This window comes from Diorhabda sublineata, chromosome 3 (genome assembly GCF_026230105.1).
Source record: "Diorhabda sublineata isolate icDioSubl1.1 chromosome 3, icDioSubl1.1, whole genome shotgun sequence".
Taxonomy (NCBI): Eukaryota; Metazoa; Arthropoda; class Insecta; order Coleoptera; family Chrysomelidae; genus Diorhabda; species Diorhabda sublineata.
In genome coordinates this window covers 4,235,414-4,249,090 of record NC_079476.1, presented here as the reverse complement: position 1 = coordinate 4,249,090, position 13,677 = coordinate 4,235,414, and the positions used below count along the sequence as shown (strand labels likewise).

The 13,677-nt window shown below is 31.4% G+C and overlaps 1 protein-coding gene across 4 annotated transcripts in view; it reads right to left on the bottom strand.

Annotated features, from left to right (window-relative positions):
- LOC130440947 (neutral ceramidase) overlaps positions 1–12,478 on the bottom strand; it is a 44,291-nt gene extending 31,813 nt beyond the window's left edge. Inside the window, exons 1-2 of one of the 4 annotated variants that reach the window (XM_056774354.1) lie at positions 11,507–11,614; positions 11,121–11,345 (exon numbers count right to left, since the gene is read on the bottom strand). The gene's annotated coding sequence lies outside the window, so the exon portion shown is untranslated. Of the gene's footprint in view, positions 1–4,010; positions 4,309–11,120; positions 11,346–11,506; positions 11,615–11,795; positions 11,961–11,996 lie in introns of those variants that run through there. The other 3 variants (XM_056774350.1, XM_056774352.1, XM_056774353.1) reach the window with 3 other exon arrangements.
- Positions 12,479–13,677: the final 1,199 nt, after the last annotated feature.

Sequence of the window (13,677 nt, the reverse complement as noted above, 5' to 3'; positions counted from 1 at the left end):
TGGAGTAAATCATATAGAAATTTATCTCACAAAACAATAAATTATTTATCGAACATTATAGCAATAGGCAGCGCTTAGAGAATAGTGTTCTGAATGTGATAACAACAAATTTTTCAATAGGCTAAAAACCAAATAAACAATTTGAAGCAGTTAACGCAGATTCTGTTGCGCAGAGGACGAAACCTCTATCCACATTCTGTGTGAAACACTACGTAAATCCAGTATGAAATAGAAGATGAAGATCTCTGGCAATTGAAGCTATCCCACATTCTGAATTTTTTGCTGATAGGCGTAGAAGTCAACAAGAAATAATGTGTGATATCTTTAATAATTTATATCCTAACCGAAATCCAATAATAAGATCTACTGTCAGGAAATTGGTAAAATGGTTTAACGAGATTGGTTCAGTAAAAGATTTATCCAAATCAGGGCGCAAAAAACTGCATCAACTGAAAACAAATCTTCAGATGTTTGTGTCTTGCTAGAAGACGATCCTCACTTGACTACTAGACACCCGCGATCACCAGACATGAATCCTTTAGACTATTTTCTGTTGGTAACTTAAAAACATCGTTTATAAAACAAAACCTGTCAATGTCAGGAATTAGAAGATAGGATTACCAAAGACATAAGAAGAATTGAACAGTCAGGGATGTCGCAAAATGTATTACAAAGTTTTAAAAATCGCATGACTTGTATTGAAGTAAATGGACAACATTTTGCGCATATGCTGTAATCGCCTTTACTGTATGTTTTCCAAAATTCGTAATAATATGAAAAAATATTTTCGTTTCTCTCGTTTTTTTTGTTTTGTTTCTGAATCCCCATTCTTCCCATCAATAAAAATGGAAGGATCCATCATATTTAAGATCAACGATCGTAATAATTTTGGTTCATGCAACTCCATTGAATTGTTTTAAAAAATAACTGGACGAAAGATTGAACTTTAAACTCAAATATATCACCAAAAACAGAAATGAAACTGCTGTTTCTATGTACGTTTAGTACAGTTAATAACCTTTGGTGTTAAAACCATAAGAGGGTGTATGTAAATCGTTAATAACTACTCAATAACACTTATTAAACATCTAGAATCTATTATAAAACTAACTAAAAATCACGAAAAACTTGAAGTACAAAAAATAAAAATCAGAAATTATTGTTCATCATATTTTAAATTTGAAATTTCCACGGAAAATTGAACGCTACGTTTGGAAATTTCGTATTGGTTTAGGATTCTCAATCAGCTGATAGGTGATCTAACTTAACCTTGAGACGTATTTTCTAATTGGTACCAGTAATCGGAATATTAACCGTGTAGTATCTGGTCGATCCTCATTTATACGTTCCAGAATACAGTACCGGTCCCTAGACGATAGGAATGGTTTTTAACACCTACGGTTACTTCATGTACTTATTGGTATCTTATTTAACAATCAAGTGCGTTTTTTATTATCAAGATTGGTGTAAATTGTTGTACAATATCTTCCAATTGAAGAACTGTACTCAAAGACTTCTGAGTTATAGTGTAACTCCATCTATTTTTAAATAATGATATTGCCAATCTACCAAAATTAATGTTTCAATTTAGAAGTACCATTAACTATTGAAAGATCTTCATCCTTTGCAAACGCTCATTCCAAATAGTTAGCAATCCGTAACTACAGGACAACCTGTACAATCTAAAAATAGCAACAATTAATTTTTCAACAGATTTTGTAACAAAAAGGTACTCTTTGCTTAACTTGATAAAATTTGTAGTTTGGGAGATATATAGATTTTTAGATCGTTGTACATGCCAAGGAAACCGTTCGCCATAAAGAGACATTCTGAAGAAAATTATCATAAATTGTAATTATTTATTGAACACAATAAAAAAAGCGAATAAATAAAAACGTATATTAGCAAAAAAAGGTGGCGAAGGTCAAAAGCAAAGTATACGAACACCAGATTTAGAGCAAAATGAATTAGATGCAGTTCATGCTGATTCCACAACTAGCGTACGAGAACTATTCTTAGGATTCTCCAGGAGCAACCTCTTCACCGTTTTCACTTTCAGAAAGTGCATGCCATGGAAGTAGAGGATTATGTAGCAAGACTGGCTCAGCATGTTAGTTCTGATTTCTTTGGATCATCTGCGGGTAATTTCTCATGCTACTTGTTGGATATGTCTCAGGAAAACTTCACTTTCTTTATATAGTGTTGTTAGGTAGTCCTATCTGTAATAATTAGACTTTTTACTCAAGTAGATTCATTTCTAAGACACTGGATTCCTCGTTTTGGTTGCTATGTTTTAATATCGATGTTTGTACCTGATTTATTTGAATCATTATTTCCTTTCGATCTTCTCATACCATTTGTTGGATATTTTTCACGGAAACTTCACTTTCTTTATCTAGTTGTTGTCCCATGCTTCATCAATATGATTGTAATTTGATGAGTTATTTGAAGCAAAAGAAGGATTCTGCGGTTTTGTCAAGTAAATCGTTGATGCACAGGATGCATCCCTGAGGAACACCAGCGTTGACTTCAAGCCTTTCTGAGGTTGTCCATTGATAGCGACCTGGATGGATCGGTTTTTGAGAAAGCTACTAATCCAGTCGATAAGTGAGGAGGACAAATCGAACGATCTTAATTTATTTAGAAAGTTGTCATGGCAAACTCTGTCAAAAACCATCGATACGTCCAGTGCGATTGCTCTGGATTCTCTCCATATTTTTCTATAGCTTCAGTCCATATGTTGGTGACGTAGGTTAGGAGGTTTTTGTCCATTACTATTGTCTGTCGTTAATTTATCGTACCAAAGGAGTCATTAATTCTTTATACGAACAATATACTTTATTACCGGTACTTGAATATCGCGAAAATTGTTTTATATTTTTTGAAAAACGAGTTTTGGAAACTTTTGGTAGGGTGCCACTGCAAACTTTAATGAAGTTATGGTTCAATTGTGATGGGGCTTCTCGTCATTTAAGTAGAAAAGGTTTTCCCAGTCTTGATGCAATAAAGTCGAGAGTGAGTGGATGATGTGAAAATAATGCTGTGACATGGGAAAATTTTTCTCATACGACCCCGAACATTATGAATAAACGATGGAGTTTGTCCCCGCTTCCTAAATGATATGAAAAATCATCTTAATAACATTTTTCTAAGAGGTGGATTGGTCAGGAATTGTCTATTTTCATGGTCAACTCGTTATGCTGAATTAAATACAATGTATTAATTTTTTGGGGATATTTTAAAAGCTTAGTATATGTAACACTGGTAAACACAAGGAACAAAATGATAGAACTTCCATTGTGGCGCTATAAGGCAAAATCTTGGAATGCTCTAAGTTCAAAGAAATATCCTCTGTAGACTAAATTTTTCTACATTTCAATTTTTTCCCTTATGTAAATAACACGATGTTGGACAGTATGCAGTTCAATTAGAAATGTTTCATTGTGTTTCAATAAATAATTACAATTTATGATAATTTTCTTCAGAATGTCTTTCCATAGACAAATGCTAGAATACGAATATCGATCATAAAAACAGAATAATATGTTTAAGTAGTATCAGTTTTATTAGTCATCTATTTGATCTTGATCAATTTGAAAATCCGCCCAATACCTCCTAAATTTTTCACCATCGACATTATCTATGAAGTTATGAAACGACTTGGTATCTTGGGGAATGAAGCTGGACAAATCTTTATTTTTTAGCAGATAGAGCCTTACCATTTGGCCATAAGAAAGACAAGTTGAGATGTTCAAGATTAGGCTCTCACCATTTTCCTCTGTTTTCTCGATGTTTACCTCCAAATAGACCAACAAAACTGAAGTTTTCTTTGACAACATGCACAAAGAAACTTGCATCTAACCCACACGTCAACCAAAATGTGGTTTAGATCATTTTTCTAGATTTCTGTTATGATTTATCAAATGTTGAAATGTGTCGTAAACCGTATGGCTCATAATTTGGATTAGATTAAATAAAATTAGACTAGAATAAATGAAATGTGTACTTACAAGAAAGGAATACTTCTGAATTTGTGAATTACTAATAATATTTACGTTGACAGTAGAAAATTAGAATATTGAACTGAGAAACTTTTGATCTTGAACGTTTTAGTGACCTGCACAGTAATCGATCGATAGTACAGAATCAGTTAAAACAACAAATCACATTTCACTAACTATTGAAAATGGAATCGCGAATCATTGAATGAACTTAACAATCATCATGAAACAGCACTGTAAAACTAGATTTCGCTGTTTTACATAATGTTAACTATGAAAAACTGTGTCTGGTTAACACATGTTCGAAGTATTTCGATGTAACCTTTGGCCTTACGTTTTTATTAGTTTTTAAAGAAACTATTACATGCTTAAAAAATTTAGAATTTATTACTATTTTGATTTGAGAATAAAAACTGTTTTATGATTACATTTACAAGCCGTCTATCATACAATATATAGATTCATTTTTGAATTATTATAAACTAAAATTTATTTTAGTTTGCATTAAATTTTGGAATTTTGGAAACTGATAATGATCTGAGCTATGCCTATTATTTTTAAGGGATGTAAGTAATCCTTTAATGGAAAAATTGACATTGAGCCATTTTATCGCTAGAAAACGTGTTCAATATTGAGGGGGGCAATTGTGAAGTGTTTTCTAACACAATTATCTTATAATAGAATCATTTTTAACCCCTTGAAAACCTTACAATCCTTGCAAACAACCCCTAAATTGAAAAAATCATGAAAAATTACTTTGATATGACTTGAAAAGATTTAAGCATAGAGTAAGTAATATTTTATGATCTCTATCTTAATTATCGAATTTTTAACCCCCTTTCGACCCTTAAAAACAACCCTACGATAAAAAATTGTTTAAAAAAATTTGTATTGATGAAATGAAAAAAAGGATTTAAATGTTATTCCACATTCTCGAAAATATTTATCATATTCTCAAGCTTTTCAGCCCTTAAAACTACCCTTAAATTAAAATAGTAAATACTATGACTAGACATTTAAAAATAATTTAATTATAGAGTAAGAAATCACCATTTATTAAATAAAATATAAACAAGTTGTCTAAAGCTGTACTAGATTGAATTTGTAATACATTTTAAAAAATTCTGAAAAAACCTGACCATGACAATGCATAAAAACCATAAAAACCTCTGGGTCTCTATCACAGTGTACTTTCACTTTGCTTCAAATAACCACACCCCGAAATTTTCAGTTTATTAAGTAGAAAAAAATACATTAGTTTTTGGACCATAACTTTGATGCTATCACAACTTATAAAAAACCATTTTAAAGGAAATTAAAAGAGCTACAACTTTTTCTATTACGATACATGATGAAAAACTTTTTATTCTAAAACGGTGAAGGGTCAAAGGGCTCGAGGGAGACTGTGATTGCGGCGAATGCGCTGCCGCGCGCTCTTTAAACAATCATGTCTCCGACAATTTTTATGTGTCAGAAAAAGACATGCATTTTTCATTATTATACTTTTATACGTATCTTTCATCATTTTTGAGATATTATGAAAAGAAGATGCTATTTTAAAACTTTTTTTTTCTTAAAATCGTGCTTTTTTTGGAAAATATGTGTCCTAAAGCAACCAAACTGCTAGAATCCATCAAACTCTACATATTAAAGTTAATTCTAGACGGAATACGATTCATTTTAATTTTTGTGGAAATGAAACCCATTGATTTAATAGAAAAATCCATTAGATGTTCCTCTTATTTGCATTACAGCTTACTCATTTTATGTGCAAAAGACTTTTAACAGTGCTCATTTTAAAGCTTATCTCAAGTACTACAAAACCCAGTTTCATTAGAATGCATAAAATGTAACTGCTCGCCGCTAGATGGCCTTGAATACATTGATTGATTAAAAACGGTTTTAATCTTTAATATCTCGCTTAATATTGCACTTAGAAGAACACTCTATAACAAACCAATTTGTTCATTTTTGGAGATAATCATGAAAAAATTCCGAATTTTCAATTGCCAATAACTTGAGTGCGGAGTTCAGGTCATTTTCACTTTTGAGGATGAGCCTAATTCCAAAATTTCATGCAAATCGGTTCACAGTAAAAAATTCAGAACAATAAAGCTTCATTAACTGCAATATAATCGCGTAATGTTGATTCTATGGAAAATTGAAAGTTTATGTGTCTTTATTTGCAAAAGTCGACGTTAACAATGTGTACCACAAATAAAAATGAATAAACAGCTATTTCATTTGAAAAATAATTTTTTAAGCACTTAACATATAAAGAATAAACCATTGAAGATTCGATGAGAGCTTAGCAGAAGTTGGTCAAGAACATATTTTGTATATTATAACAAGGTCAGTAATGGAAGTAAATCTAGAACATTTCTCTTGCTTAATATTAACGAAATCATTCAACTCGAAAAGAGAATGGAGAACCACAAATGTAAATAAAAATCGACATTGATATAAATGTTCCGAGTATCCTACAAATTAAAAGATAATGATATCGAAAAAGATAATTTCTCCCACTAATTTAATGTTATTTGGATTAGTCACGTCAAAAGACCTCTATCACATGGATCTTCTTCCAATGACTCTCGTCCTCAGCTGAATAATTTAGACCAATTTTTAATTGTTGCAAATGATGGACTCAAGTCACCGTAAACATCATACATTCTGTTTTTGATTTGTGTTGGTGTTAATCCTTTTTTAGTCAAAAATTTGAGACGTTTCAGTTGAAGATTTTTGCGAACTTACTCTATTTACTATATGAGGTCAAGAACTCATGGAGCGTATTACGTATTGGTTGTTTTTTATCAATGAATTCAAGAGTTATAGATAATATTAACAAATTTCATTTGGATTAAATACTGGTATAGTGCAAAGTTTCTATTATGGCTGTTAACAGACCGAATTATAGAATGATGACTCTTTTGTTTTGGTTTATTTCTCTGAATAAATGCATAATAAAGCTCAAATATTTTTTAAATCAATTTAGCTAGGCCTTTTTGTTCCAATGATACAGCAGGAAATGCGCTAATATGAAATCTAAAAGTTTCGACAGCTACATATTGCTTTTTATGTGGTCTAGAATCATGGTGACCTATTTTGCAAGGTTTTTAGGATTGCAAGTGAGTTCTCCAATCCTTGAGAATGTAATAAAACACCAAAAATCACTAGTATATTTTCATTTACATATTTAATAACAACTAATAGTATCTACTTTGAGTACTGAACACCTAAAACATATCGGTGACTGTAGTAACCATAACTATGCTGATTTAGTTACATATATACAAATTATGAAGTATCTTGACATCATATACACGAATGTTTAGTATGAAGGTCTTGTTATTTATATTAACATCGTGTTTCTAATGAAACGTGTTGATTAATTGACTAAAATTACACGTTTTTGTTTAATAATGGCTTACAAGTAACCTTATTAATTTTCTAATGATATTTTGGTCCAACAGCCGTCACATCATCCCCTCTTGGAGGAGGAAAATTATCCCTGATAATTTTTCGATACTAAAATATTGAAACCACAATGTCTTGTTTTCACTCACTTAAATTGTTTCTTTATTTTTTAGAGTCTGTTGTTGAATTTCCATGCTTACTGTTTTGTACAATTTGTTACAAACGTTAAATTTATTATACAAACACAATCGGTTTTTATGCACGATTACCTTTTTATTATTTTGAGTTTATACGTATTTTTTTTTTGTTATATGGAAAGGTCCTAGGTAATGAGGATAAAACTTCGTTCTATTCTGTTTCTAAAGCTAAATCTCCTATTTTAAAATTTACTTGTGAAGCGTTTCTAACGAAACGTGTTGTTTAATTGACTAAAATTACACGTTTTTGATTGATTATGATAATAAGTAACCTTATTCATTTTCTAACGACCATCTGGTCTAGCAACTATCACAGGGTGAAGGTAAAGTAGTTTTTGTATTTAATCACTTCTTTCTGAGTTTTTTTTGTGAAATTTTATACGATAATAAGAATTTTGCTATTTTGAAAAAACATTACTTCGAATGTCTTATAACTTCACCTGTACGGAATTTTTTTGCAATTCAATGCAAAGTTTAAAATCTGAACTGAATTTTTCGTTATATTTTTTTATACAAACATTCCAATTTATAATTTTCTCTATGGAAAAACGAGATAGGGTGAAACGTGCGGCTAAAGAATTTTCATAGCAACAGTTATTTATACTATATCTTTTCAACTAGTATGTCTCATAAATATGTTCATATATCCGAATTTTAGGGTACAGAAAATGCTATGCGAGACTTGAAAATAGAATAACTTCTAGACGACGGAAGGGCCCCAAAAAAGAGGTTGTAAACTGGTGGCCCCAAATAAGTACATCACCAAACGCCACTTCTTAAGGTCAGCACATGTCGGAAATGAAAATGTCAGCCAGTTTTCCCGAACGGTTTAAACCTCAAATGAGAGCGCAAAATTTTTATTAGGTTCTTGGAGTCACAACTATTCCCAGAAGTTTTAAAAAAAAATTGATCCAAATCAATTGATAATCAGCGCAGTAAATGATAAAAAAAATTAGAAGTCCGTTTTTTTGCGTTGTTGGCGGCGGCTTGAGTAGGTGGACGCGCGCCCCTTATGAGTTTTCCAGCACTTTCGATCACTTCTCACGAGGTTTTCTAGCCTGCAAAACTTCTTGCACCGCTCTTATTTGAGGCTTAAACCCCTCGTTACAAAAGGTTTCACGGTTTCACACGCGCACGTTATCAGGTTTTCAGCCAATTTTTCCGTTTGGTAAAACCTGCTGGTATTTTCATATCCAACCTCTGTTGACCTCAAGAAGGTGATGTACTAAGCTGGGGCTGCTAGTTGACAAGCTTTCACCTTATCGACCCTGTTTATTGTAGCTAGCTCTGGGACTATTCTCTCTCGGTGGAGCTAAATCTCAACAGCAAATAATGATACTACGAAAAAAATTTCTATCTCTATCAGTTTCTGTATAAATATAACTATTATTAATTTACTAATCTCACTATCATGTTTAGAAGAACATTTAAAGGTTTAAGTAGAAAAATAGTTCATCGCTTCAAAAATTATTTGATATATTTGCTCAATTACATCAAAACAAGTTCTTCATGTTTATTATACAGTGTGGTAAAGTTCAGTACCTCATTTGTCCTTGAGATATCAATTTAAATATTTGATCATAGTTATCATTAGACTTCACATTTTAAAATTATTCACAGGAAGTTCCAGAATGTTGTACCTTATCAAAGTTGAATGGAACAACTCACACCCGGGGTATTTGAAAAGTTATAGCCAATTTTCCATAGAAATACAAATTCAATACCTTGTACAATGTAAGTGAAATTCAAGAATGAAGATCTGTTGCAGCCATAGCTTTCGAATAATAGTAATAATTTTCGGAAATTACTTATTTCGTTAATCTTAATTAAATTTGATACAGTGTGAAACAAGACATTATTTTCTCGATTTTTTCAAATGAATCAACCTGTATTTTATGTGTGTATCGCAAAGTACTACCAGAATACTTCTTTTTTAAGCATTTTTTCTATACCTTAAATTTTGATGTCCAAAATAATGATTATGCACCTAAATCTAATCACATAACATAACAAACATAAATGAAGACATAAATGAATTTCCTAGTAATGACGTGATTGATTTGATCTTGATATCGGAAGGATGTAATAAAAATGCCCAACTATCAGCAAGACTATAACATGAACGTTTTCCTGAAGGACGGCAACATATAAAAGCAAGCTTACAGAGATTGATGGAGCGGTTCAATCGCACGGGTTCAGTTAATTATGAAAAACATGAACGATTAAAAACTTCTGTGGCAGTTGACAACGAAATTAATGTTTTGCTGGCAGTTACTGAAAATCCATACAGAAGTATAAGGAGTGCTCCCAGTGGACAAGAACTGATCTACACTACGATGTACAAAGAATCCTTGACACAAATAAAATGCACCATAACTACATTTACTTGCAACCGGAATTAACTGAAGTTGGTTTTGAAAAGAGACTAGTATTTTGTACGAGAAACTAATTAACAGAGAAACTTTTTCGACTATGTTTTATTTAGAGATGAAACCACGTTTAATAGAAATAGTAGCACCATATTTTTTAAGGAACATTCAAAAGCAGAGATGTATTTAGGTTTCCTAGTAAAGCAATTACCTCTTTTATTGGAAGAAGTCCCATTTCGTGCATGTCAAAGTATGTGGTTTTTGCAACCAATTAATTAATGGTGAACTGATTGGACTATTTTCTGGAAGATAGATCTGAAGGGATGTTCTGGTACAGTGGCCACCAAGATCACCAGATTTCAATAAAATGAACTCATTTTTCTGAGGTACATTAAGAATGAAGTGTACAAAACACCTCCAACAAAGAGATGACATGATGGAGAGAATACGGAATGATTTTCGGAATATTTCTGTAGAAATGCTTCGTAATTTGAGTAACTCTTTCAATTATCCCTTCCAAACAAGCATAGATGTCTGTGGGGGTCATTTCGAATACCTATTGTGATAATCAAGTCGTGTAGGTACTTTTAACCTCTACAGTACCAAACAGCAAAGATAAAATGTCAGTGTTTTGACAAATAAAGCATAGTCAATTTACAATTAGTTGGTAAATAATTAGGTGTAGGTACATAATCATTGTTTTGAAAAATCAAAATATCTCTAGAACTGATGATTTTAGGCATAGAGAATGCATAATAGAAAAATAAGTATGTTAGTAAATACTTTCATAAAATACAGGGTGATTCATTTGAAAAATCCGAATGTATTAGTATTTTGATTCAATAAATATTAACGAAATAAATCATTTTTAACAATATTCGAATGCTTTGGCCGCAACAGTCATAATCCTATATTATTATAAAGGGGAAGTCTGATTTCAAATAAGTAATAAAATATAGGGTGTTTCATTAAGAAAAATGTAACTTTTATACGGAACTCCCTGTAAGATTGTAAATAATTTTAAAATGTGAAGACTAATGATGGCTATAATCCCTCATATGATCAAATTGATATCTTAAAAGACAAAGGAATCACTAAACTTTATCACACTAATTAATCACCCTGTATGTACCTACCTGCTCTTATTTATATTAAAAATTGTTATAATATGTATCATTCGGCTTGTTATGTTTTTTATATATCCAAAATTTCCTAGTTTGCTAAGTACAGCAGTTACTTCTGATTTATTTATTCCAACGTTCAAGTTTTTGAAGAAATTAATTTGTTATCGACCTCCCACTCCATTCAAGAAAACCTCAGTCCGTTTCTAAGACGTCCTCTATATAATTTCTACAATTGAACTATAAAATCAAAGTAAATCTAGTAAATTTGTGATGATACGATTCTTTATATTCGCTAGAAAGTTTTCCAATACCCCCCGGAAAAATTATTAAAGACGATTGGAATTTTGTAAACACTATAGTATAAAAAAAGCAAAGTAAAAGATATTAGAAAAACTTACCAGCGAATATAAAGAATCGTATTATCACAAATTTACTTTAAGCTTCGGTGTTAGAATTTAAATAGAGGACGTTTTAGAAACGATACTACGGTTTTATCAATTGAACTGAAAGAATGATAACAAATTAATTTTTTAAAAAACTTTAGCGTTAAAATAAATAAATTAAAAGTGACTACTGCGCAACAAAAAGTCAACTAAGTAATATTCAAAATATTTGAAGAAAAACGTATTATTATTATTAAATATTTATATATGATAGATTGTAATGATTCTTCTGAAAAAAACTTACTTGTTCCCTACATAAAAATAAAAAATGGTTTTTCTTTTTGTAAAAATACACTTTGTACACTATTTTTCAATATATTTTCTATGTTTTCACTAATTCAAACTGATAAATATTATAGAATGCTAAGATTCACATATATTTTGTTTATACTAAAAGTAAGGAAATAGCATCATAATAACAACTTTATAAATTGTTTATACTTACCAATAATAATAAAAATAGATTCTGAGAATCAACGAATATGATCGCACCGTTTTACTAGCAGCAGTTATTTGATAAATAGAAGGAAAACGATCTGAAAAGTGATCATGTACTTATCAGTTTAAGCTAGTTAATGAACAATCTTCTAAGTTATATAACGGCATCCGTATTTCAGAAACACTTCATTATTATTGCGAAAAGCACTTAAAATTCTTTTTTTATCTCGACAAACAAATAAAAACCTCACATCGATACTCTAATAAATTCGAAATTTACTGAAATCAACGATCAGTTGTTTAATGATTAGAGATAGCTTCCGCCCTTAAGCACTGTTATCTTTTTTCTCAAAAACTTGTGTCTAGACTCTTCGGTTTGAATACGGGGAGTGGTGGAAAAATTGTATCCATTATTGAAAAGGAAATTAAATACCTAAACGGCAAGTAACTAGAGTTACAATGATTAATGTTTTACTAATTTATTATTCCACTTTGAAGGTGATGCAATCGATGAATATTTATTCTTTGTTCTATTGATTGTTTCCTGATAACTTTTTAGCACAGTCGTAAAACATGAAAATTCAATTATTAAAATGTCGTATGTGAACAAATTTATGGTTGTTATGTTATGAGTTACATACCACGGTTTTAGATAGGAATTTAGATGTGGAAAATGGTCGAGAAGAGAATACTGAGAACTAAATGAAATAAAAGAAAAGAACAAAATAATTTATAAAGGAATTTAATAAAGAAAAATGTTTCAACATAGATATTACGTTGCTACTTAAGCTAATTGCGTTTGAACCAATTATCCATTTATCCATTCGGTTTGAGGTACCTCCAAAACATGATGATTTGAACGCATCAACCACTTCTTCAGGTGTAGATAAACGTTTGTACTGTGGATGACACATCAATTCAATGTTTTGACTGTTCAAAAACGTTTCTGTTTCAACCTCGCATTGTCGTGGTGGAGAATAATTCGTCTTCTGTGATTAGTTTCCCTGTACGGCGAATGTTTTGACTGTTTAATTAATTTTGGTTTCGGAGATTTTTTTAGAACACTTCTGGAAAACAAATGCTGATGTACCATTAAGAATTGACCGTTCTACGTTGCTCTAACAGAACGGTGGCAACATGTCCAGTTATTCCGAAAAAACAGGTGACCAGTTACTTGAACGTGCTTCGCGCGCCAACAACTTTTGTTGGATTTGGCTTGTCTTGAAAGACCCATAAAGTTGATTGTTATTTAGTTTAGACAGATACATAATTTGTCGCCTGTCACGATCTTTAGACGTCTTTTGAAGAACCACCATTGATTTTTTTTCCATTTTTTTGCACCAATGAACACAAGGTCTATTTGAGCGTTGTCAAATGTTGAGGAACTCAACGAGAACAAATCTTTTCAACAACCAAATGTTCATGCAATATAACCATTCAATCCCATTTTTCGACCAAAGAATGCTTCTGTACGTTCACCATCAATGTCAATATACCAGGAACTAATGTTGCTAATGATGTTGATGGTATTAATGTCGTTTGAAGTATTTCTGCAGACGATGTAGATGGTGTTCAATTTGTTGTAGTCGATGAATTACAAGTAGATGGTATTAGATCTGAGCAGACATTGGGATCATATAGGACAATACCTTTTTTATTTCTGTAGGAGGGGAAATCCTCATGGACAC